Here is a 19,896-nt window from a genome sequence, read left to right on the forward strand (position 1 = left end):
GACTGACAGCCTACTCTGTGATGTCCAAAAATCAAAGGGAAATTGGAAGAAACAGGATGAAAATTTGTAAAATGTATAGTAACTACAATAGTAATAACATATCTGTATATCTCATGGTTTATAAAGTGCTTTCATAAACATCTTACATAATCTTAATAAAAACTCTAATGACAAAGTTTAAACTCCTTTGCTGGTTTAAAAGGTTGCTATGTGTTGAATTATTCCCCTAAAATTCTTATGTTGAAGTCCTAACCACCTTAGTCCCTCAGAACTTAACTTTATTTGGAGATAGGGTTTTTACAAAGGTAATTAGTTAAAATGAGGTCCTTAGGCCATGCCAGTGTTGCTCAGTGGTTCAATGTCAACCCATGAACCAGGAGGTTACAATTAGATTCCCAGTCAGGGGACATGCTTGGGGTTGCAGGCTTGATCCCTAGTAGGGGGTGTACAGGAGACAACTGATCGATGATTCTCTCTTATCATTGATGTTCTCTCTCTCTCTCTCTCTCTCTCTCTCTCTCTCTCTCTCTCTCTCTCTCTCTCTCTCTTCTTCCCTCTGAAATCAATAAAAACATTTTTTAAAAATGAGGTCCTTAGGGCAGGCCCTAATTTGCTATGACTGGTATCCTTATAAAAAGAGGAAATTTGGAGACAGAAACATACACAAGCTGACCACCATGTAAAGATGAAGGCAAAGATCAGGGTGATGCTTCTATAAGCCTAGTTACACCAAGGATTGCCAGAAAACCATGGAAATTGGGTGAGAGGCAGGGAGCAGCTTCTCTCTCAGAGTCTTCAGAAGGAACCAGCCCTACGAACAGCTTGATGTTGGACTTCCAGCCTCCAGAAATGTGAGACAATACATTTCTGTTGCTTGAGCTGCTCAGTTTGCGGAACTCTGTTATAGCCGCCTTAACAAACTAATTTGTAACCTTCCCCTCTTTTTTCTCTGGCATCACCTCTCATCCCTCCTTGCAGTGAACTCTACGCTTTAGCCAAATTGGACATCCTAGTCAGAGCTCTGTCTATAAAGAATCTGCTAGCTCTTCTTAAAAAGTCAATTCATGCCTTACCCAGTAGGGATAACTACATGTTTAAGAATATTTGGGAAGACATATCACCAATTTACCCTTTCTTTTTAGTTTCATGAGATAGAATCTAGGGAGCCTACACTCACTTCACCATTAAGTTTTTTTTCTGCTTGGTTTATAGCAGAAAATTGTAAAACTCAATTGACAGCCTATGTCTTTATTTCCAATGATTTGGCATACATTAAACACACACACACACACACACACACACACACACACACACACACACATACACAAACACCTTGAAGTAGTATAGAGTGGCCAGAGGGTTAGGTACTCCAGCTCATGGGTGAAGGTGGTATATGGCATGAAGCTCCTACAAATGGTCCTTTGCCAGAGGTGCTGTGACACTCCTTCCATCTAGAGGTAAGCTCTCTGCCCCCTTCTTGAGTCTGAATGGGTGTTGTGACCATCTGACCATCAGAATCAGAATGGTAATTTCCAGGCTTTAAGAAACCGAGAGCTTCCTCTTCCTGCCTAACACTTTCTTCCCACACCCTGATGGATTGACTCTGACACTGCACTTCAGGGACCACTGTTCTGAAAGAAGAGGCAAAACTAGGAATAAAAGAATTCTTTTCATGAATACAGAGTTTAGCTTGTGGCTGAAGAATTGTATTTATAACCTCTCAGAACACTGCAGATGGCAGTGACCCTAAAGGTATTCTAGTGTATCACTCCTCTGAGTTTAAATCTCTCCTTTGGTTGAAGAGAACAGGCGGGAGAAGAAAGTAAGATGCTATCCATCTGCTAAGATGAACGACAACCTCTACCCTAAATTGGAATAACAGAATCATGAGTTTTGGAGTCAGGCACATGGAAGTTTAGAATCAGTTACTTAATCTCTCAGAAATTCAGATTCCTTTCTGAACTAGAGATAAAAATATCTTATCTTCTGGTGGTTGTGAGTAGTAAATGGATAATAAACATAAAGCGCCCAATGGCCTCAGGCATATGAGTATTCAATAAAGACCCCCTATCATCTTCCAGGTTCCTCCACTTAAATCTCTCAGGCCTGATAATACCCTTATGCCTACTCAGGCCCTGCATGGGGAAGGGTGATATGGATGGACTATTCCAGACATACATGACAACATGGGCAATATTTGCATTAAAACATACATTTACAAAGTGCTAAGTCATTGTACTTGAAGTACTCTGCTCCTCCAAAGAAGGGCTTCTGTGTGAGGCCTTAATGGGCACAGCTGTTTTATAATCCTGTGGGCATTTGGCTGAAGGCCAGGTCTCTGGAGCCCCTCTGCCCTCCAGGACATAGGGGAACACATGAGACTAACATGGCAGGGAGCCTCTGAGGAAGGTGATGTGGCTGCTATTCTCTCCATTGTACGAATAGGGAAACTGAAGGATACAGAGGTGAAATGACGTAGACAAAGTCACATAGAGAATAAGAGCTAGCACTCTTCCCTAACACACCACTGTGTCTTGGGAACCTAAGCTAAAATCTTTGCACAGCATGGAACAAGGTGCAAATAATTTCATATTTCAGACTTCCTTTGGAGAATATCCAGATAAGATAAGAACCAGGGGTAGAGCTCAGGGGTAAAGCTGAGACTTCCAAGAGGCCTAGGGAGGAGCAAGGGGAGGAATCTGCTTCTTCAGTAAGTAGAGGCAGGAGGGAGAGATCCGCAGAGAGTGAGATGTAAGAGGAAGGTCACTTCCTGAGTGACCCTCCCTATAGCCCCCAAATAGTCAATAAAGGCTACTAAGATCAGGAAATGTTATCAGTGTTTTTGTTGTTGTTGTTTGTTTGTGTTTTTTGTTGTTGTTGTTTTTTTTATCAAAACTGATTGGGAAGGCTGGCCGGTGTGGCTCAGTGGTTGAGTATTGACCCATGAACCAAGAAGTCACTGGTTTGATTCCCAGTCAGAGCACATGCCTGGATTTCGGGCTCGATCCCTAGCAGGGAACTTGCAGGAGGCAGCCAATCTATGTTGATGTTTCTCTCTCATTGATGTTTCTATCTCTTTCTCCTTCTCCCTTCCTTTCTCTCTAAAAATATATCAATAAAAAACATATTTAAAAAAACCTGATTGGGGGAGAGCTGTGTTTGGTCTCCAGGCTGGGCCAGGTGAGCACCAAGGCCAAGGGTCCCTTGAGGAAGGAAGACCTGGAGCTTTCCAGCCCTCCCACAAAGGACTTTGGGTGTTACAAGGTGGGAAACTGAGTCAGGCCAAGTATAAACAGCCCTTCATAAAGTAGAAGGCCCCTCCCCTGACCATGTAACGCCATGATACAAGTGGTAATGTCAAGCGATATTCAAGTGCCCTTTGACAATCAGATAGAAGACTATGTCCTTCTATATTTATAATCAAAAGAAACTTTGCACCATGTACATTAAAATCAGCATATATTTTCCAAGGCATTTTCAGAACTTCTAGGAATCTCAGGTTCCCAGGTTTAAGTAATTCATTATGCAATCATTTTATTTAAACATATGTCAGATTTATTCTACATTAGACAAATCATATATTCCATTTACAGGAAATCTGAAATTTTGTTCTGAAGTTTGACAGAATGAAACCCAAAGCGTGCATTATATATTACATGACTCACAGTTGTTAACAAAAATCAAATACTCCCTAAAATAGATAACTGCGATTTTGTCAACTAAATGAAAACATGAACAGCAGCTTTTTCTGCTTTTGTAAGCAAACGTCTAAGAAAATAATGTGTCCTCCAGTGAAAACTTGAGCTCTGCTTTGTCCCTTCCCTTATCATCAGAAGGAGGTAGACAGCAGAACCAGCTGAGGCAGCTTTCTTATACTCTACTTATCCACAAATCAAGTTACCGTAGGAAATATTTTTACCCCCAAGCCTTCATTTCACATGTGTTATGTGCTTTATTGAAGTGCTTTCTGGTCAGTGATAATGGCCATCAGTGAGAAACAAGCACCTCAGAAGGACTGGACAATCGATAAGCATTCACTTAAAAGAGCAACCTCCCAAACAGGAGGGAGAAATGATGTATTTCTCTTTGCACTTTGGTCTGTAAATGAATGACTTAAAAGCCAGTTGGGAAGCAAAGTTTAAGCAACTCTAAAAATTCTGTGATCTTACATTGTTTAAGGATGATTCTTTTTATTTTTTTTTTATTTTATTTTTTTTTTGTATTTTTATTTTATTTATTTTTTATTTTAATTTTTTTTTATTGCTTAAAGTATTACAAAGGGTATTACATATGTGTCCATTTTATCCCCCCGCCCTAGACAGTCCCCTAGCCTCCCCTATCCCCCAATGTCTTATGTCCACTGGTTATGCTTATATGCATGCATACAAGTCCTTTAGTTGATCTCTTACCCCCCTACCTCCTGCCCCGCAACCCTCCCCGGCCTTCCTGCTGCAGTTTGACAATCTGTTTGAGGCAGCTCTGCCTCTGTATCTATTATTGTTCAAAAGTTTATAATGGTCTCTATTATCCATGAATGAGTGAGATCATGTGGTATTTTTCCTTCATTGACTGGCTTATTTCACTTAGCATAATGCTCTCCAGTTCCATCCATGACGTTGCAAATGGTAAGAGTTCCTTCCTTTTTAGAGCAGCATAGTATTCCATCGTGTAGATGTACCACAGTTTTCTAATCCATTCATCTACTGATGGGCACTTAGGCTGTTTCCAGATCTTAGCTATGGTGAATTGTGCTGCTATGAACATAGGGGTGCATATATCCTTTCTGATTGGTGTTTCTGGTTTCTTGGGATATATTCCTAGAAGTGGGATCACAGGGTCAAATGGGAGTTCCATTTTCAGTTTTTTAAGGAAACTCCATACTGTCTTCCATAGTGGCTGCACCAGTCTGCATTCCCACCAGCAGTACACAAGTGTTCCTTTTTCTCCACATCCTCTCCAGCACTTGTCATTTGTTGATTTGTTGATGATAGCCAGTCTGACAGGGGTGAGATGGTACCTCATTGTTGTTTTGATTTGCATCTCTCGGATGATTAGTGACTTTGAGCATGTTTTCATATGTCTCTTGGCTTTCTGAATGTCCTCTTTTGAAAGGTGTCTATTTAGGTCCTTTGCCCATTTTTTGATTGGATTGTTTATCTTCCTTTTGTTAAGTTGTATGAGTTCCCTATAAATTTTGGAGATTAGGCCCTTATCAGATATGACATTGGCAAATATGTTTTCCCACACAGTGGGTTTTCTCGTTGTTTTGTTGATGGTTTCTTTTGCTGTGCAGAAGCTTTTTATTTTGATGTAGTCCCATTTGTTCATTTTCTCTTTCGTTTCAAGTGCCCTAGGAGCTGTATCAGTGAAGAAATTGCTTCGGCATATGTCTGAGATTTTGTTGCCTTTGGATTCTTCTAGAATTTTTATGGTTTCCTGTCGTACATTTAAGTCCTTTATCCATTTTGAGTTTATTTTTGTGTATGGTGTAAGTTGGTGGTCTAGTTTCATTTTCTTGCATATATCTGTCCAATTTTCCCAACACCATTTATTGAAGAGACTATCTTGGCTCCATTGTATGTTCTTGCCTCCTTTGTCAAATATTAATTGAGCATATTGGTTCGGGCCGATTTCTGGGCTCTCTATTTGATTCCATTGATCTATATGCCTATTCTTGTGCCAGTACCAGGCAGTTTTGAGAACAGTGGCTTTGTAATACATCTTGATATCTGGTATTGAGATCCCACCTACTTTGGTCTTTTTCAGGATTGCTGCAGCTATTTGGGGGTCTTTTTTTATTCCAGATGAATTTTTGGAGAGTTCGTTCTAGATCTCTGAAGTATGCCGTTGGTATTTTAATGGGAAGTGCGTTGAATTTATAGATTGCTTTGGGTAGTATGGACATTTTAATGATGTTGATTCTACCAATCCATGAACACGGTATGTTCTTCCATCTGTTTATGTCTTCCTCTATATCTTTTTTCAACGTCCTGTAGTTTTCTGAGTAGAGGTCTTTTACCTCTTTAGTTAAGTTTATTCCTAGGTAGCTTAATTTTTTTGGTGCGATGGTAAACGGGATTGTTTTTATAATAAGGATGATTCTTTTTAAATGAAGACTATCTGGAAGCCCAATAATTTCCTCTTAATAAGCATTTGCTTACTTTTAAAAGCCAGGGTTTAATAATAACAGCCAAAATGCCTTTGATGAATGGCTACTAAAATGAATTTCACCTTATTTGAATTATGGGAAGAAAAGGTCAAAATGAAATAATCTCCTTTGCTTTTAAGTGCTTTTACTGACAGAAGCCTAAATTAGCTCTGTTGGCTTCAAGCCCAGAGCTCAGACACGCGCGTGCATCATAATCTGTCCATGGCCAGCCTATGTCATAGGTCAGAGGGAGGCAGCAGCAGCCCCAGCAGCCGGGAGGGCAAGAACCCAGGTCCAAACAGTAGGTGCTTCCATGCTAAACACTTTTATGCAAAACTGTGCATGGTTAGGAACTATCAGCATGTTTCAGGCAGTGGATTGCTGGCCAAGGCACTGTTTCCCTTGCCAGCTATATGCTCAATAGAAGGGCCTTTAATAGTGCTAAACTCTCACGGAATGACTGAATGTTCTCCTGGAAGCAAACTGTCCAGGAAAAAACAGTACCACAACTGGAAGAACAGGGGGGATAACTGAAGGGAGGCGTAAACCGGATGTGGCTACTGGCTCATATAGACATCTAGCTCTTAGCCAGGGAGGCATTGGTGCCATGGAATAATCAAGGGGGCAAAGCACCAAACAGATATTGGATACATGCTATCTGGCATGGCACAGAAACTCGAGGTAATGCCAGTCCCTGATTGGGACACCTTGTGAGCTGCTTTTCCATCAGTGACAATGGGTTCCCTGGGCCAGAGTAGCTTACTTTGAAGTCCTCCTTGTGGCTACAGGATCAAGTGAAGGGATAAAAAAATATATTACAAAGCTACAATAATCAAAACAGTATATGACACTGGCATATAAACAGACACATAGACCAATGAAACAGAATTGAGAGTCCAGAAATAAACCCACACCTGTATGGGCAACTAATATTTGAAGACAGAGCCCAAATATCCAATGGGGAAAGGACAGTCTCTTCAATATATGTTTCTCGGAAACCTAGATATTCACATGCAAAAGAATGCAATTGGAATCCTATTTTACATCATTCACAAAAACTAACTCAAAATGGATTAAAGACTTAAATGTAAGACCTGAAACCAAAGGAAACAATAGCACTAACTAGAAAAAATATATGCACACCCATGTTCATTGCAACATTATTTACAATAGCCAAGACATGGAAGCAACCTAAGTGCCCATGGATGAACCTTGAGGGCATTATGTTAAGTGAAATGAGTCATACAAAGGAAGACAAATACTGTATGATCTCATTTATATGGGGAAGAAGAGAGTAGAGTGTTTGTGGTTAGAGGCTGAGAGTGGGGGAAATGAGATGTTGGTCCAAGAGCACAAACTTCCAGTAATGAAATGAATAAGTTCTGAGAATAAAATATACAGCATGGTGACTATAGTTAACAATACTGTTGTACACTTGAAATTTGATAAGAAAGTAAATCTTAAATGTTCTCACCACACTCAAAAAATGGTAATTATAAGATATGACGGAGATGTTAACTAACACTATTATGGTAATAATTTCACAATATATACATGTATTAAATCATCACATTGTATACCTTAAACTTACACAATGTTATATATTAATTATATCTCAAAAAAGCTGGAAAAGGACTCACACATAAAAATAACTGACCGTGTATTATTAATTGTTGAGGCTGGATGATATGTACACAGACTTATTATAATATTCTCTTTATTTTTGTATATTTTTGAAATTTTTCATGATACAACTTTTTTTTAAAGTAGCATTCAAAGATTCAAATATTATTATGACCAGAAGTCATACTATTATTAGCTTAAGGATGTCTACATCAATAAACCAAGTTAACAGGAGGGCTCTTGAAAGAACGCTATGCATAAAGAGATTTACAGATCTCACAAACAGTCCATTCTCCCTCATGTTACTTTGTAGTACAGTAAGAAAACATCATTTATTCTTCAAAAATGAGCTATTTTCATCCACATAAAATTTCTGCATGGCATTAACTACAAATATCACCAACATGATCACTTATTGACAACCTAATGTTAAAGAAATATATGCTTCAATAGCTAGAACTGAAGTTGACTACCTCTCAGTAATGAAACTCAGGGTTTGTGCAGTTATGAATTTTTAAAATGGCAAGTGCTTTCTAGGAAGTTTTAAAAATTCTACTTTACCAGAGTATCCTATCTAATAAAAGGGCACTATGCAAATTAACCATCACTCTATCACAAAGATGGTGGTGCCCAAAGCCACAAGATGGTGGCGCCCAGTCTTGTCAGGCTGCTGGAGTCCCCCAGTCCTGATGGGGGGCAGCCGCTGAGATCGGGCAGTGTGAGCAGCCTGGCGGAATGTTTGCTTCATAGCCATGGCAATGAGGCAAGCATTCCATGCCTGGCCCTGGAGGGAGGGCCTCCTGGCCAGGCCAGGCACGAATAGGAGGAGCAGTCTTGCAGGGCACCTGGCAGGCCTCACAGCCCTTGGCGGGTCAAGGATGGGATGAATCATGGAGTCCCAAGTGCAGCGGCCAGTGCTGCCAGACAATCGCCTTGCCAGTGCATTCTGAGAGTGGGGTCTACGGCACAGCCCTCCTCTGAGTCTCATGCTGTTAAAGAGGCTGGAGGTCCAGGTGATGCAGTTCAGAAACCACACATGCAGGGGAAAGCCCATATTGCCTGCTGCCTCACGGGCACCTTTTGGGGAGGACCCTACCTTTCATGGCTGTCGGCTTCTCTTCCCACCTGGGAGGGTCACATGCTCACCTGCCAGGAGTGGAGGCTCTCAGGAGAACGGGTGGGGGCCAGCTGGTTTGCCCTGAAGGGTGTCCTGGATTAGGGTGGGGGTCCCGCTGGGGTGCCTGGCCAGCCTGGGTGAGGGGCTGATGGCTGTTTGCAGGCTGGCCACAGTCCCTTCAGGGTGGGGGGTCCTGCTGGGGTGCCTGGCCAGTCTGGGTGAGGGGCTGATGGCTGTTTGCAGGCTGGCCACAGCCCCTTCAGGGTGGGGGGGTCCTGCTGGGGTGCCTGGCCAGTATGGGTGAGGGGCTGATGGCAGTTTGCAGGCTGGCCAGGGCCCCCAGCCACCCAAGCTCCCAGTGAAGGGTGGCAGGAAGCAGGTATCTGGGATTTATTTATCTTCTATAATTGAAACTTTGTTGCCTTGAGTGGAGGCCACAGCTGGCCAGGGCAGGCGGGAAGCTTGGCTTCCTCCATCGCCAGGGCAACCAAGCCTCCTGCTTGCTCCAGCTCCGCAGCTGCCAGCTGCCATCTTGGTTGGGTTAATTTGTATATAGTCACTCTGATTGGCTGGTGGGCATGGCTTAGGGTGTAATGGAGGTGGGGTCAATTTGCATGTTTCTCTTTTATTAGATTAGATAACACACACATCCTACCTTTTCCCACATACGCAGCTCAGACACCTGCAGGGAATGAGCAGGCGTTATTCCATAGGTTCCAGGTAGTTGGCATTTCCTACTGAATGGAGTTGGGGGTGGAATTTATGATGTAACTAAACCAACTGCATGCGATGACAGTGGATGTTCTGTCTGGTGGCCTGGCTGTCTTGGCAGCGCCCAGCCATGGAGGGAAGGCCTCCTGGCCATGGAGGGCCTCTGGACAGGGAGGGCAGTTGGGGGCCATGAGGCTGGCTGGGGAGGGCAGTTGTAGGGCATGAGGCCAGCCAGGGAGGGCAGTTGGGGGCCATGAGGCCAGCAGGGGAGGGCATTTAGGGGTGATCAGGCCAGCAGGGGGGGGGCAGTTGGGGGTGAGCAGGCTGGCAGGCAGAGTGGTTAGGAGCCAGTGGTCTCTGATTGCGAGAGGGATGTCTGACTGCCAGTTTATGCCTGATCCCACAGGGACATCCCCCAGCAGTTGGACATCCTCCAAGGGATCTCAGATTGGAGAGGGTGCAGGCCAGGCCAAGGGACACACACCCCCTGTGCACAAATTTCATGCACCAGACCACTAGTATTTTGATAACATTTATTGAGTTATTAGAGGCTCGGTGCATGAAATTCGTGCATGGGTAGGGTCCCTAGGCCTGGCCAGTGATCAGGGCTCATCTTTGGGGCAACTGGTGGGGAGATCAGGGGTCCCCCACTGGCATCCACCTTGGTTGGTCTGGCACCGCCCACTTGTCGGTCTTGTTCCTTTCCACGGCTGCCAGTCACTTCCATCTGTGGTGGTGGGGCTATTGGGGGGGGGGGGTGGTCAACTCCCTCTGCAGAGGGAGACGACTGGCAATGACAGCAGGGGTCCGGGCTGGTGAGGGGGCAGCGCCAGGCCAGCCAAGGCGGGTGCCAGCAGGGTCCCCCAACCGCCCTGCTGGTCACCTTACAGATCGGCTGGCCCCACCCCCTTCCACCCTGCTGGTCACTCTGCAGGGTGACCAGCAGGGCAATCGGTGGGGGGAGGGCCGCTAGCAACTGCCTTGACTGACCTGGGGCCTGCGGGCAGGTCCTGCATTGAGCATCTGCCCCCTGTTGGTCAGTGCATGTCATAGTGACTGGTCGTTCTGCTATTCAGACGATTTGCATATTAAGTTTTTATTATAAGGATTGGGATGGGCTAGGAACCTTACTAAGGGCTTTGTCCACTTTACCTCATTGAATCCTTACCAAGACCCTGTGATGTAGAGACCATATTTTTTTAACCAGAAGAGGAAAACAAAGTTCCATTTTATTTTTTGACTGAGAGTTAATTAAAAAGCAAATTCTAATTTTGCCTTCAATATTGTGTTACAAGTGATTTAAATAGTAATTGTGCACAACATAGTTCTCTAAAATTGAAAAAGAAAATCCCAGATTTTTAAAAAATATGTACTCTTTGCCTAGAAAAGTACTGATTCACTTAAAATATGTGTTTATATATAACAACTTCCAAATGCTCATACAACAGCTTGGTAATGATGCTAAGGAATTTTTTTTTTAATGTGGACACTATAGTCACCCCAATTGTAGAGGTGAAAAAATTGAGTCTTAGAAAGTTTAAATAAACTCTTCCAGTGTCTTTCAGCTGTAGAGAGGCTCAACTGAGATAGGAACACAAAATTGTCTGATTCAGAGCCTGCCTTCAGAGGAGGTTCTGAATGATATGCTTACAGAGAAGGGGAAGCTAAGAAATGGTAGTTTTCTGTTGCAGGTGATTAGCGTTCTGTAAAAACCCAGGTAACCCACACAGAGATCAACATCAAAAGTTGAATCACCAAAGATTAAAAACATAGTTCATCAACACTGGTAAAAATCACAAGCCTCTAATCTTGATGACTTAACTAGGTCCAGTGCATAACAAAATAAAACAAACAAGCAAACAAACAAAAATACACACCCAAAGACCCTCAATACAACAGAAGTCATTCATTTTCTCTTATAAATTTACTTGGCAACCAGAGGAAGGAAAATAGAGAAGACAGTTTCTTCATTTGGTCTCAGGAAGAGTTTTAGTAGAATTAGAGACATGTAAAAGGAGCTTCCCATTTATTGGTCATTGAGAGTTCATTTACCCCCTCACACTGTGAAGAACTTTATCAAAAATAGCCTCTTGTGACCTGCAGCTCATCTCTTTCATGTCACTTGGTTCTATGGCCATTTGAAGCCTTAAGTAAAAGGACCCTGAGAATTGTAATAACAAGTCACTCGGCTTTCTCTAAAATGTGCCTCTGGCTGTCCAGTTATCAAGGACCATAATTTGGGTGTCTTGTGTTTTGTCCTTGGTGGTTTCTCCTTGTCCCTGTCCTGACCTGACCCAACGTCACTGGCTCACAAGAGCGGAGCATCATAATTAGCCATGTAAATGCAGGCTGTCCCCAAGCCATGCACACATAATCACTCTCCACAATTTATATCAAGATCCCATTGGAAAGCAAATCATTTGTCACCTGACCTTTCATTAATTAACTGGAATATCCATGTGGGGGACAATGAAAGTAGAAACAAAGGATGATGTCACAGTGGATGCTTTACAAAAGAACTATCAGGCTATCAGGTCCCTATAAAGCCTTTGTAGGAAAATTTAGGACTAAACACTTCATATATTAGGGAAACAACACTGGATAGGGACTTTAAAACCTGAGTTTAGCTACATCTTGCTCTACTCCCAGAATCTGAGACCTTGGCCAAGGTGCCTCCTCCAACAGGAACTCAGTGGACACTTGGGTGAGCTGAGGCCTGCAAATTCATGAGGAATTCCAGCACAGATAGCCCATTGGGATGTCTACCAATGGCAAGGAAAGGAATTTAATTTTTCTCAAATGACCAATTATGTTTCAAAGAGGATTTATTTACCAATGGCAAATGCCAAATAAAAGATAAAAGACTTTCCACAAACTTCTATCTTGAAGAAAATACTCCAAAACAATTTCAGTGGATTAACATTTTTAAGATTATTTGTTTCATCAATCAGTTTTGAAAAGCAGTATCAGTCAAAGAAGGCTATTTCTGCTTCAGAAATATAATATGTATATGACACATTGCATTTGGAACTTGGACGGTGTGATGAATGGGTTTGGCTAGGTTTGTTTTCTCACCACTCCTTGAAATATTGCATTCTCTCACCTGCAGCCTCTGAATATGCTGGTCTTTCTGTCCCAGAACATCACCTTCAACCCTTTCCTTTGATTTACTCAACTGCTTGGCATGTCTTCTAGAATCCTTCCTTGACCCTCAAGAAGGGTTAGGTGCCTTCCTGCAAGCTCTTAAAGACATGTGTTTCCCATTATCTTTACCTGGATGGCCCAAAATTGTGTGGACCTGCCTGCTTCTCCTGACCTTCCTATGATACAGGAAGTTTCTTTACTATTATGTCCCGAGTACCCAGCTGGTACCAGGCATAGCATCAGGGGTAACCAGTAGTTATGGAAAGCTAAGTAACATAAATCTCTTAGAATCTCATATACTCTCATTCTGTTATCAAACAAGAGGATTTTTAAACTCTGTATTTAAATTACCCCAGAGAATCAATGTGATTTGTGAACATTTGAAAATAAGAAGTTTATAGAGATAAGGAAATAGTTTTTGTCATAATATTTTAAAAACATATTGAACTTCCCCTTTTACTATCTTTTTATGGGATTGCTTATAATCCAAAAAAATAATTCACAAATCTACTCTAAATTAAAAAAAAATGTTACTAGAAAGAAAAATACCATGTTATTTAACATTTTTAAATGTCTATAAAGCAGAAAACATTGTTTTCCTCTCTCAGTGTCATACTCAACCTCCTCTATTAAGGACCCGTGAGGAGCACACAAATGTAGCTGTCATGACCACTAAAGGTTAAGCTTTGAAGACTGGAAAATATTCTTTCTCTATAGAAATTTAGACTTCCGAGCATAAGCAGAAAGTGCCTTCCATGTGATCAGGTGCAGTAACATTTAAGTCACTATCTGGTTCACTATGCCTACTGATCTGAGCACCTCATTCAGCCTTTGGTTTATTCTGATTGCAGAATTTTCAATCCCCCATTAGGAAACAAGGACATGAAACCTCTGCCACCTGCCCAACTTGGGAGCTCACGTCCCAATCTCCTTTTTGCTGCATGTAATGAGGTTAGAGTTACAATAGTTATTTACCAGTATGGTGGCTACTATTTCTTTGGTTACTTCCGAATATATTGTTAAGCTTTTGGAGAGATAGAAATGATATTGGATAGTTACCATAATAGTAGAAAAACAATATGAGTGAACAATACATCTAAATTGTTAGAATTTGTAGTGACAGAACCCTAGAGAGCAGGGTTTAATATACATGTTTGTATGCACATTTACATGTGTCTTTCTGTGAGCCATTAAAATTGAGTTGTTTGGCCACACTGAAGTAATCCCAGTTCCCACTCATTCTTCCCACTTTTCACCCTACCTGGAATGTCCCCATCTTCCCATCACCTCTAATTCTTGCTCCTTTTCCATTTTATCCAAATCCTCCCTAACCTCAAGGTCAAGGTCAAGCATTGCTTCCCCCTTCCCATAGCCTTTCAGCTAGTTGGAATTTCTTCCACCTCTGGAGTCCTATAAGAACTTTATCTGTACTTCTGTTTGCTCTTTTATTTATTCATTCAATTAACATTTACAGAAGGTCTATTTCCCCAGACAGTTCTCACTACTGGCTTAGTAGTTTTATGAGGACCCATGTTTTAATCTCCTTTACTAGAAGGAAAACTCCTTTGGAGCAAGTTTCATGTCTGATTAATTTTGTGTCCCACTAGACATTTTTTGGTGTGAACACTGTTAGTTGCCTACACAGCATCAGTTTCCTCCTATTTCTTTTTTCCAACAGAATTCCAAGGTTGCCTAGGTATTCCCTCACCTGTGTTGACATCAAGAAATGCCTCAGATTGTTGCATGTCCTCTTCCTTCCTTTCCACTCCTTCCCTCCCTAACTCCTCCCTCCCTCCCCACTCTCCTTCCGCTTTCATTGCTTTCTTCCTTCAAGTTATTCAGTAAACATTTACTGAGCCAGGTATTTTCCTGGATGCTAAAGATAGGAAATGCTGTAAAGAGAAATAGTCTTATTCTTGATGAATCTTAGGTTGAGATTTTTAATAACTTGTCCAAGATCCCAAAACATAACTAAGCTCGACTTCCTCATGAGGAGATTGAAGCCTTGAGGTTAAATAACATGTCCAACTTCAGAAAGGAAGTGGCAGAGAGGAGCTAAAAGTCAGGTACACACACACACACACACACACACACACACACACACTCACAAACACTTGGTGATGCCTGTGCTGACCTCTTCAAAGAATAAGCATCTGAAAGCTGGATCAGCTGAGTGACAGTCACGGGACCGTGACCCGCTCCGTTTGGCTTCTTGGAGGAGAGGACATGGAGAAGGAGCGAGAGACTCTGCAAGCCTAGAAGGAGCGCGTGGAGCAGGAGCTGGACCGCGTGGTGGCTTTCTGGATGGAGCACTCCCACGACCAGGAGCATGGGGGCTTCTTCACCTGCCTCGGCCGCAACGGGAAGGTGTATGACGACCTCAAGTATGTCTGGCTGCAGGGGAGGCAGGTGTGGATGTACTGTTGCTTGTACCGCAGATTTGAGCGCTTCCGCCGCCCTGAACTTCTGGATTCAGCTAAAGTAGGTGGCGAATTTTTGCTGCACAACGCCCGAGTGGCACCTCCTGGGAAGAAGTGTGCCTTTGTCCTGACACGGGATGGCCACCCGGTCAAGGTGCAGCGAACCATCTTTAGCGAGTGTTTCTACATCATGGCCAACGATTAGCTGTGGAGGGTGACAGGGGAAGCACGTTACCAGAGCGAAGCTGTGGAGATGATGGATCAGATCATCCACTGGGTGCGGAAAGACCCATCGGGACTGGGCCAGCCCTGTCTCCCAGGGGCCCAGCCTCAGAGTCCATGGCGGTGCCCATGATGCTGCTCAAGGTGGTGGAGCAGCTCAGGGAGGCAGACAAGGAGATGGCGAGCAAGTACGCGGAGCTGGATGATTGGTGCGCCCAGAGGATTCTGCAGCCTGTCCAGAGGGATGGGCAGGCAGTGCTGGAGAATGTGTCAGAGGATGGCAAGGAACTCACCAGTTGCCTGGGGAGACACCAGGATGCAGGCCATGCACTAGAAGCTGGATGGTTCCTGTTCGGTCACGCCATCCGGAAAGGTGACCCTGAACTTCGAGCCCACATTATTGACAAGTTCCTATTGTTACCTTTCTGCTCTGGATGGGATCCTGACCACGGAGGCCTCTTGTACTTCCAGGATGTGGATGGCCTCTGCCCTACCCAGCTGGAGTGGGCCATGAAGCTCTGGTGGCTGCACAGTGAAGCCATGATTGCCTTATGTGCTACAGCCAGCAACAGTGGGGACCCTGCCTTACTGCACCTTTTCTACCAGGTGGCTGAGTACACCTTCTGCCAGTTTCGCGATCCCGAGCATGGGGTGTGGTTTGGCTACCTAAACAGAGATGGGACGGTTGCCCTCACCATCAAGGGAGGTCCTTTCAAAGGCTGCTTCCACGTGCCGTGGTGCCTAGCCATGTGCGAAGAGATGCTGGAAGCTCTGCTGAGCCGCTGAGCCACTGTCCCTGTTCACGCCCCTATCCCTGCCCAGGGTGCTGGGTCCCCACCTGCTGACCCCACCCGCGGAACCGCAAAATAAAGCTGAGCCTGTTCCTCTGAAAAAAAAAAAAAAAGAATAAGCCTCCGTGGTCATTTAAGAGCCACTGGAAGCACCAGCTGTTGGTAGCAGCAGCGTCTGCTGAGCCAGGAAGAGGGCTCACAGAGCGTCTCGGAGCCACCTGGAGAGCAGGGTTTAATATACATGTTTGTATGCACATTTACATGTTGCTGTGCCCAGATTTCAAAGTTCCCAAGACCCCCAGGGAGCCAGTCAGTCCGATGCAAAAGCCAAGAGTCCTTTTTAATGCAAGCCGGCTTGTGCTCCCCGTTCACCAGACCCACAGACACAGCGGAAAGTCCAGTGGCCGAGAGAGCGAGGCCTGATGGGACGGGGTTTTAAAGGGGGGTGGAGTGAGGGCAGGAGAGGGGACTGTGTGCCCCGCCGATTGGCCAGGCGCGAGTCGGTACAGGATGTGGTCATAGTGATGGCGTGCACTTCCCTTGATTATTATTGGTTAGTCCAGAGAAATCCTGGGTGTGGCTAGCAGCGGCTTCCCCCGGCGAAGAAGCACATGGCTCTGTCCCAAAATGGAGGACCCAAGGCAAGATGGAGGGCGCAGTCCTCGCCCGGCTCCCGCTGCTGCTGCTCGAACACGCTGCAAGGTAGGATGGCCCTCCCGCACAGCACCTGCAGCCGGCCTGTGGGTGGACCGGGACTCCTGCAGCAGCGCGTCTGGGCGGCACAGGCCCAGCACACGGGGTGCGGCCGGTGGAGCGGCCCGGCTCCGGAAGAGCAGCATCCGCTCGGAGCAGGCCCAGCCCACGGGGCCAGTGCACCGCAGCACGGCAGCCTCCCGGGGCTAGGGCACGTGCCCCACGCCGCTGCTGCCGCTGCTGCACTGGGGCGGGGGGGGGGGGGGGGGGTAGCGGGCGGTGGCAGCCCGTGCTGGGCTCCTGCTGTGGGCCGGGGAGCCGATGCCTCATGGGGCCTGGTGGCCGGCCCACGCAGGCCCCCCTGACCGGGCCCGAGGGCCGCATGGACCCCCGGCCCCAGCGCGGGCAAGCAGGGAGCTGACCACGGGGGAAGGGAGGAAAGAGCCAGGCGGTGAGGCCTTCTGCTCCCAGGACCTCCCCGGTGGTCGGTCGTTGCCTGGCCCCACCCCTCCGCCCACCGCCGGCCATGCAGCCGGTCCGGACACTCGGACCCGCTCCGGGGAGGCCAGGCCCTACGGCGGGCGGGCGCAGAGGGATTTCAGAGCCCAGCGGCCAGACTCCTCCTCCCGCACCACCCGGAGAGGCGGGTGGCGCGCCTTTCACATGTGTCAATACTTTTTTGGTTTAAATTGGAGCTGAAAAAGGGATTGGCATTTCAAGACAGTCCCTGCCCTCAAAGAACCCCCAGTCTAGTGGGGGAGACCAATGTTTTTAATTACAAAATCCTTTGGCATGTGTAGGCCCAGGGCACAGACGGGAGGGGGCTCCAGATCTGTGGGCGAGGGAGCGGGCTCTGGAACAGCTTCACCGAGCAGGTCACTGTAGGCGAGTCCTGAAGGGCAAGAGAGACCAATAAATAGGGAATAGGGAATAGTCTAGGCAAAGCGCCCAGGGCTTTGTGTCACCTTTGGGAAGCGTGGGTGGAGCTGAAGAACAGGCCACCTGGAGCGCAGTTATGCCGGAGCGCGCCAGGTGAGCTCAGAGCAGTGTTCAGGCCACAAGGGACCTTTCATATCAGACTAAGCAGTTACTATTATCCTACAGATAATAAGAAGCCTCACTGGATTTCAAGCAGGGGGTAAGTAGATTTTCATTTTAGAAACATCACCCTGATGGCAGTTGAAAGAACAGACTGAAAGGGGGCCAGCCCAGAGACAATAAGATTCGTTAGAAAGTTTTTTTTTGTTTTCAAAAGTTCATGCAAGAAATAATGGAGGCAGTGGGATATACAAAAATAAAAAGGATTGTGATTTAAGAGGTTGGGTTTTTAAAACGTGGTCACATAAGTAAGGATCACAACTTATCTTTCATATTTGATATGTTTTTATTTTTTACTGTTTCTTTGAAATAAATATTTACTATTCACATGAGTGTGTATTAAGTGATTTTCCGGAGTAAAAACTATGAAACTCCTAGAAAGCACATATGTATAAAAGGTGTATTACAATACTAATATTCAATATACAGTAGAGCTTTTACAGGAGAGGGTGAACATAAAATAACAGTGTTGACAATTATTCAATACCAAGGGCTCATCTTGAACTTGCGGTCAATTTAACTCCCAGTTAAGTATCTATTGGTCACCTGGCCTTGACCGAAAACATTCACACTGAGTGAACTTTATGTGATAATGTCCTGAATAAAGGCTATTTATAATGATTGACCAGCTCAAAGGGGTTCCTGTCCTGGAGAAGTGGTGGAGATGCCATCCTGACTGATTCCAGATGAAGAGAAGGAGGGGGGCGGGGGAGTGGAACTTATATTTTTGCAAAAGGAGGAGAAATAATGATTTTTTTTCTCATTGGCATTCAAACACCAAGCAAATGTGATGTTCTGGCCTACCTCTGCATCTGCAAGCTCTGGAGGTCCAGGGCAGTGTTTCCTGACTCTAGCGGTCTGTGATTCAACTCTCACAGTGCTCTAGATTGACCAAAGGGAAAGACCAATTAATAAAAAGTTATCAGATCTTTCTGGTCCAAACACAAAAATGGACATAAACCAGGAAAGTTTGGCATGAATCACTGGATAAAAGAGTATTTCTTCTATAAGCAGACATTCGTGATGGTGAGAAGCTGGCATCCGAGTTTATAGTAACAGTAGGATGGATAAATAAATTGTTGGATAGTCATACAATGAAATACCATTCCATACATAAACATGAATGAATTTGAGGTCTGTGTATCATGGGACTAGATATACAATAGCCAGAATATATATTAAAAACAGAACTCTGATCCATAACCTTCAGCCGTCCCTTAAACAGGCCAGGAAGCCAGCCTGTTTTAAGATTTGCAGGAAGTCAGATCTCTATCTTTAATGACAATCCAAAAGGCTAAACAATAACGTTTATAACAACTGACCCCAAATGGCCAGGAGTTGATTAAAAACTTCCCTAATTTTTGCCTGGCTGGCATGGCTCAGTGGTTGAGCACCGACCTATGAACCAGGAGGTCACAGGAGTTCAATTCCCAGTTGGGGCACATGCCTGGATTGCAGGCTTGATCCCCAGTATGGGGCATGCGGGAGGCAGCTGCTCAATGATTATCTCACATCATTGATGTTTCTCTCTCTCCCTTTCCCTTCCTCTCTGAAATCAATAAAAATATTTTTTAAAAACTTCCCTAATTTTTGTCCCATTTCCAACTTGGGACCGACCAGAGAAAGCCAAAATTGCACCCCTGACTAAATACAGAAGGTGCTCCCTTCTAGTCAGCCCACCAATAGCTGTCTCATGCCAACACCTCCAACCAGGGCACACCTGAAGGCTTCCCTCCTCCTCCTCCATTATAAAGCTACAATATATTACTTGAGAACACCAATAATAATATCTGAAGCTAATCTCGCAAAGTTTTGACAGGCTGAATTGTGGGCTTGTGGCTGTTATACTTTTTTCTATGTGCTTAAATCTTTAATGATACTAAAAAGAAATGCAACTGGTAACTCTTCCAATTATGAAGTAAAAATGCT

General features: G+C 44.6%; 1 pseudogene; it reads left to right on the top strand.

Moving 5' to 3' along the window:
- The first annotated feature begins 14,934 nt into the window (after positions 1–14,934).
- LOC118673909 lies at positions 14,935–16,191 on the top strand (annotated as a pseudogene).
- Positions 16,192–19,896: the final 3,705 nt, after the last annotated feature.

The sequence above is a fragment of the Myotis myotis genome, unplaced genomic scaffold, assembly GCF_014108235.1.
Source record: "Myotis myotis isolate mMyoMyo1 unplaced genomic scaffold, mMyoMyo1.p scaffold_m19_p_1, whole genome shotgun sequence".
Classification (NCBI taxonomy): Eukaryota; Metazoa; Chordata; class Mammalia; order Chiroptera; family Vespertilionidae; genus Myotis; species Myotis myotis.